A 7,906-nucleotide genomic window follows, 5' to 3' on the forward strand; every position below is an offset into this window, starting at 1 on the left:
CAGCAATAGCACTGCTAGGGATTTACCCAAGGGATATAGAAGTGCTGATGCATAGGAGCACATGTACCCCAATGTTCATAGCAGCACTGTCAACAATAGCCAAATCATGGAAAGAGCCTAAATGTCCATCACCTGATGAGTGGATCAAGAAGATGTGGTATATATACACAATGGAATATTACATGGCAATGAGAAAGAATGAAATATGGCCATTTGTAGGAAAGTGGATGGACCTTGAGGGTGTCATGCTAAGTGAAATAAGTCAGGCAGAGAAGGACAGAAACCATATGTTTGCACTCATAGGTCTAACAGGAGAACAGGAGAAACCTAATGGAGGACCAGGAGGAGGGGAAGAGAGAAAGAGTTGGGGAGAGAGAGGGATGCAAAACCTGAGAGACTATTGAATACTGAAAATGAACTGAGGGTTGAAGGGGAAAGGGGAGGGGGGTAAGAGGTGGAGGTAATGGAGGAGGGCACTTGGGAAGAGCACTGGGTGTTGTATGGAAACCAGTTTGACAATAAACTATTAAAAAAAACAACTCTGATTCTCAAAAAAAAAAAAATAAATAAAGAGTTGAATTTCTTTCTGGTCCAGCCAACAAAAGAATGATGTTGGGGAGAAAAGGAAGCTAAAAACCCACCCCCCTTCCCTACATATATATGTAAGAAAGAAAGAGAGAGGGGGGCAAAGTAGATTATTAATAATTTAAGGATTCACCATGGTTTGAGCGATTGACCTAAAGAGCAGGGATGCACTGACAGCACAAGGCACAAGCCTAGGGGGCTCCATTCACATCACTGTCTGCCTGTGACCCTGTTCCTATTGAGTCACCTCTGTGACAGCTGGCATGGCCTGGAGTGACCTTTCACAAAGTCATTCTTTCCTTTAATACTCAAAGAAAATGGTTCATTTCTCCTATCCCCCGTACTGCAGAGAGGCCTGTCTCCCACCCTAATATTTCAACATCCCTGAATGGAATGTCTTCCATCAGCCCTCTTACTCCTGCCTGCAGGGAGCTTCCACTCATCTCAGCTGACGTCACAATTCCTCAGCGGCTGCCTCTCTCTTTCTGTTTTGCCTGATGTACAGAACTGTCCCTTCCCCTTGGATTCCCTCAAACACCATGAACTCAAGGCCAGTGTCACCTTTCCCACCAAAAAGCCCCACTGAGGTATTTGAATAAAAAGAAGGGTTTTCTCCCTAAAAGGAATTATTCTGTTCTCTTAGAGTCAAGCTACAGCAAGCTTTTTTCCTTGACACCCAGCAAACTGTTCATATTTCAAGCGTATAATTTGGTGTTTTGATGACATCATTACCACAATCAAGATAATAAGCATATCCATCACCACCAAAAGTTTCCTTGTGACCCTTTGTAACACCTCTTTTCTACCCTGTGCTTCTTTCCCCTTACTCAGTTAACTACTGATCTGCTTTCTGTTTCTAGGTAATATAATTTAGTTTTCATTTTTCAGGGTTTTATAAAAGTGGAAGCATACAGGTGCTATACTTTTTAAATCTGGCTTTCTTTACCCAGTGTTCTTACTTTGAGACACATTCAGGTTCTCGATGGTAACCAGAGTTCATTCCTTTTATTGCTGAGTGTTCCATTCTATGGATATGGCACAGTTTGTTTATCCAAGTGGAAATGATTTTTATGTATGGATGAGTTACAAACCAATTTTATTTTTAAATTTTTATATTTTTTACCTTTATTTATTTATATATTTTAAATAGTTTATTGTCAAATTGGTTTCTATTATTTTTTACTTTTAAATTAAAAAATTTTTTTCTTAGAATGACATTAAGTAGCAATTTTTTAAAAGTTTATTTATTTATTTTGAGAATGAGAAAGAGAGAGCATGGGCAGGGGAGAGGCAGAGAGAGAGAATCCCAAGCAGACTCTGCTGTCAGTGGAGAGCCTGATGTGGGGCTTGAACCCATGAACTGTGATACCAAGACCTGAGCCGAAACGAGGAATCAGAAGCTTAACTGACTGAGCCACCAAGGCGCCCCTCATTTAGGTAACTAGTTTTACAAGTTCTGTTTCTTTCTTTTTTAAGATTATTTATTTATTTTGAGAGAGAGAGTAGGAGAAGCTCAGAGAGAGAGAGAGAGAGAGAGAGAGAGAGAGAGAGAGAGAGAGAATTACACACAGGCTCCATGCCCAGCATGGGGCCCAACATGGGTCTTGATCTCACAACCAAGAGGTCATGACCTGAGCCTAAATCAAGAGTCAGATGCTTAACCAACTGAGCCACACAGGTGCCCCTACAAGCTCTCTTTCTTTTCTTTTCTTTCTTTTCTTTCTTTCTTTCTTTCTTTCTTTCTTTCTTTCTTTCTTTCTTTCTTTCTTTCTTTTCTTTCTTTCTTTCTTTCTTTCTTTCTTTCTTTCTTTCTTTCTTTCTTTCTTTCTTTCTTTCTTTCTTTCTTTTTACTTTTTTTTTTTTTAACAAGCTCTGTTTCTTGAATAGCTTCTTCTTTCTCCACTGACATGATATACCAACTTTTAAATTCTACAAAACCCCAAACTCAGAAAAACCTTTTGGTACTTACGTTGTTCTGCATTTGTAGATCAATTTGGGGAGAATAATCTCTTCAAGATATTAATTCTTTCTCGCCATTAACATGAATTGTTTCTCCATTGATTTAGGCCTTTCCTAATGTTTTCCAACAAGCTTTGTCATTTCCTACATCAGTCTTGGAGTCTTTTGTTCTTAGGTTTATTCTTAAGTAGTTGATAGTTTTGTGATACAGTTATGTGATTATAAATTTAATTCCTTAAAAATTTAGTTTCCAATTGTTTGGTTGCTTATGCAATGAAATGCAATTGACTTTTATTATTAATCTTAGATCCAATCACCTTACTAGACTTTTCTATTACTATTATTAACCGTGTTAGTTTGAAAACATCTGAACTCTATAGGAAACTGGCAAAAACGTTACAGTGAACTCCCATTTATCTTTCACCTAAACGCACTCATTGATGATACTTACCAGATTTGTTTTATCTCCCTCTTTGGGTACATATATAATGTGACATAATAGAGATTACTTACATTTTACTATTAAAACTATTCCAGTTTTACAGAATCATTTAAAAATGAATTGCAGAGACCATGACACTTTACCTTTAAATAATTCATCGTGAATCTATTGAGAACAAGAACAGTCTCTTACACAACCACAGTGAAATTATCAAATTTAGGAATCTCCATTATTTCTAGGTATTTAAATGACTCTGGATTTTATGTATAGACTATCCTATAATCCACAAACATTGTCAGTTTTATCTTTCTTTCTGTTCCTATGCTTTTAATTTTATTTTTCCATCTTCCCTAAATCATATGGTACCATGTTGAAATGAAGTGGCAATAGTGAGCATCTTTGTCTTATTCCTGATTTTAAAGTGTATAACTACACATTTCTTCATTTCGAATAATTTTTTTCATATGCATGGTTAGTGTTTTATTTTTGGAGGATGGTTCTGAAACATCACATGAAGACAAGCTGAGAGGTAACGTTTAAAATAGTCTTATAAGGATCTGTTACCGGATATGTAATAACTGTTTACTCTACAAAATCTCAATCACAGAGCTTATAATATACCTAGTCGGCAGTAGCACCAGGTTTTCCAGACAGTCACTCAGCAGTTTTCTCTTAATCTGCACAGACTTCTCATTAGCTGCTTTCTGCTTTTGCTGTGTGATCTCAGAGTCCCTCTGCTTTCTCTGAAAGGTAGTTTAGTTACACTCTTCTCTTTCTCCCTTGCGAATTTCCTGGGATTTCTTCATGTTTTCCTGAGGGCCACTTCCCCCTGATTTCCATGGGCTCCGCCTGCTGCTGGACTGAGCCTGACGCAGAGCACTGGGAAGAGGACATCTTCCTCCCGTGCTCAGTGGCCACCTCCGCCTGCGGACCTTGAAGGCTGAGCACCTGCTCCATCGACCTGGAATGATTGTTATGTGTATTTAGGAGTACCTTTTATCAGCTTACATACGTTCTCTTTTAGTCATAGTTTACTAAGACGTTGTGTTTTCTCATGAACAGGTACTGAACTTTATTAAATTATTTTACTGCACTATTGATAAAGTGTAAATTTTTTTCTCATTTACTTATAAAAGTGAATAACATCTATTTAATAATATTAAAGCGTCACTGCTATGGTGGGTAAACCCATCTTGGTCATCTTTTGTTACCATTTTTATAACCATTGGATTTTATAGCTAATATTTTATGTAGAATTTCTGCATCTATATTTATGAGTGGTAAGCTTATAATTTTTCTTCTTCATATTATCATTGTCTAGTTTTTGTATAGGTACACTCACCGCCTGACATGAATTTTTATTCTCTGAAAGAATTCATTGAAAGTTTCGGAATCCACTTCGAAAGCCACTTGAGCCTTTTATTTTCTTTGGGGTAAGAATTTAACTACTGCTCCAACTTTTTTGAATAATCATACTACCCAGGCTTTCCATTGTTTCTTGAATCAGATTGGTAGGTTATATTTTTCCAAGAATTTATTCATTTTGTCTAATTTTTTCAAATATGATGACCTAGATGTTTGGATTTAGATATAATTCAAATAACATAAAATTTACCTTTTAAAAGCATAAAATTCAGTCTTCTGTAAAATAGTAACAAGTTAAGCAATCGTCACTACCATCTAATCCCAGAATGTTTTCATTGTCCCTAAGGAAACTGGATAGCCATGAATAGTCACTCTCCATTCATCCTGAGCCCTAGGCCAGGCAATCCCTAATCAGCTTTCTGTCTCCTTAGATTGTCTATTCTGAACATTTCATGTAATAGAATCATGCCATATGTGTCCTTTTGTGTCTGGTATTGCTCACTTAATGTTTTCAAGGTTCATTCATGTTGTATGTGTTAAAGCTTACTTCCTGTAAATGCCAAATAGTATGTATGGATATACTGCATTTTGTGTATCCGTTCATAAGTTCATGGCTATTTGGTTGTTTTTACATTTGGTTATTATAAATAGCGCTGCTGTGAACATTTTGTGAACTAGTTTTTATGTAAACATATGACTTTAATTCTCTTGGATGTGTCTCTAGGAATGATAATTCTGTTTTAACTTTTTGAGGAACTGCCAAATTGTTTCCCAAAGTGGCTGCATCATTTACATTCCCACCACAGCAGTGTGTGTGTGTGTGTGTGTGTGTGTAGTGGAGAATCACACCACCACAGCTTCATCAACATTTGTTATTGGTAGTCTTTTTTTTTTAATGTTTATTTATTTATTTTGAAAGAGAGTGCAGGCAGGTTGGTATTATATTTACAAAACACACAAGTGCAAGTGGGGAAGGGAGAGAGAGAGAGAGAGAGAGAGAGAGAGAGAGAGGGAGAGGGAGAATCCCAAATAGGCTCCATGCCCAGTGCAGAACCTGACACAGGGCTTGATCTCATAACTCTGAGACAATGACCTAGGCATAAATCAAGAGTTGGTCGCTCAATGGACTGAGCCACCCAGGTGCCCTAGGCAGTCTTTTTGATTATAGCCATCTTAGTTGTTATGAAGTGGTATCTCAGTATGGTATAGATTTGCATTTCCCTAGCGACTATTGATATTGAGCATCTTTTTATATACTTATTGGTCATTTGTTGTTTTTGTTTGTTTTTAAAATTTTTTAAGTTTATTTTTGATAGAGAGAGAGAGTGTGCACACAAGTGTGAGCTGGGGAAGGGCAGAGAGAGGCAGAGACACAGAATCTGATGCAGGGCTCAGACTCACAAACTGTGAGATCATAACCTGAGCCACAGTTGGACACTTAACTGACTGAGCCACCTGGGTGCCCCTGCTTACTGGTCATTTGTATATCTTCTTTGGAGACATGTCTAGAAGTCCTTAGCCCATATTAGAAATTGGCTATTTCTCTTTTTATTGTTTAGCTTTATGTGTTCTTTATATATTCTAGATATTAGACTCTTTTTGGATGTCTGATTTACAAACACTTTCTCCCATTTTGGTGCCTTGTCTTTTCATTTTATTGATAGTATCCTTTGAAACATATAAGTTATACCTTTCATAAAGTCCAATTTATTTTTTCTTTTGTTTGTACTGTTGGTATTATATTTACAAAACTTTTGTCTAACACAAGGTCAAGATTTACCCCTATGTTTTATTTTCTGAGGTTTATAATTTTAGTTTTTACATTGAGGTCTTCTACCTATTTTGATTTAATTTTTGTGTATGGTGTGAGGAAGAGTTCCAACTTCATCCTTTTGCATTTGGCTAAGCATTGTTAATTCCCAGCATCATTTGTTGAAAGGACTACTCTTTCTCTGTTGAAGGGTCTTCGTGCTCTGGTCAACAATCAACTGGTCATAAATATATGGGTCTATTTCTGGACTCTCAATTCTAGTCTATTGATCTATATGTCTATCCTTGTGACATGAAGTGTATTGTGTTCCCATATTCATTCATTACATTATACTAAGCCTTCTCTCTTGATCAATTATGCCAGAGACTTTTTTGTTGTTATGTTATTTATTTATGCCTACTTTGTTTGATACTAAGATATTTACATCAGCTGTTTTATGGTTAATATTTGCATGTTATATAATTTTCTGTCCTTTTATTTTCAATAATTTGTACCCTGGTATTTAAAGTGTGTCTCTCATAAACAGCATTTAGTTGGATCTTATTTTGTCTTGTTTTTATGTTGTCTGATAATTTCTGTTCTCTAAATGAAGTGTTTATTCTATTTACATCTAGTGTAATTACAGTTATGGATGGGTTTAATCCTACTACCTTAATGCTTTATTTTTTTATTTGTCCTATCTGTTATACATTTCTTTATTTATGTTTTCCTGACTTCTTTTGGATTAATCAAGGTAGTTTTATGATTTCATCCTATTTAATCTATTGGTTTTTAGTTTTCTTTTTTGCTTTTCTTTTTTGTTTGTTTATTTATTTTAATGTTTATTTATTTTTGAGAGAGGGACAGAGTGGGAGCTGGGGAGGAGCAGAGAGAGAGGGAGACACAGAATCCTAAGCAAGCTCCAGGCTCTGAGCTGTCAGCACAGAGCCCAGCGAGGGGCTGGAACTCATGGACTGTGAGATCATGATCTGAGCTGAATTTGGTTTCTTAACTGACTGAGCCACCCAGGTGCCCCTTAGTGTTTATTTAATCTTTTTTGGAGAGAGACAGAATGTGAGTGGAGAAGGGGCAGAGAGAGAGGGAGACACAGAATCTGAAGCAGGCTCCAGGCTCTAAGCTGTCAGCACAGAGCCTGACGTGGGGCTTGAACCCATGAACCATGAGACCATGGTCTGAGCCAAAGTTGGGTGCTTAACCAACTGAGTCACCCAGGCGCCCCTGGTAAGTTTCAACAAATGAATTTCCTGCTACAACTTAAATAGACAATATTATCTTCACCCTGGAAAAGTTTGCATTGTTAAAGGTGGTACTCTAGGAAGTACAGTACAGATTTTTAATGTATCTCAGCCTACCTTGACTTGTGTTTTACGGTTTCATGAACAATGTAAGAACCTTAGTGAAATCTCTTTACCTTCCTCCTGCCCTTTATGCTATTTATGACATATAGTATGCACACACACACACACACACACACACACATACACATATATACATGTTACAATTCCTACAATACATAGTTGCTGTTGTTTTAAATACTTGATAGTCTTCTTATATTAAAAACTATGTTATACTAATCCACTTGACTACATTTTCTTTCATAGTGCAGTTCTGTGATTCCATCTAGGATACTTTTCCTTCTGGAAAACATCAGTTAGCATTTCTTATCATGTTATTTCATATTCTTCTGGCTTCCACAGTTTTTGTTAAAAAGTCAGTCATCATTCTTATTGTTTTTCTTCTGCAAGTAGTGCCTCTTTTTATTGGCTGTTTTTAAGGATTTCCTT

Source organism: Suricata suricatta, chromosome 2 (assembly GCF_006229205.1).
Source record: "Suricata suricatta isolate VVHF042 chromosome 2, meerkat_22Aug2017_6uvM2_HiC, whole genome shotgun sequence".
NCBI classification, from domain to species: domain Eukaryota; kingdom Metazoa; phylum Chordata; class Mammalia; order Carnivora; family Herpestidae; genus Suricata; species Suricata suricatta.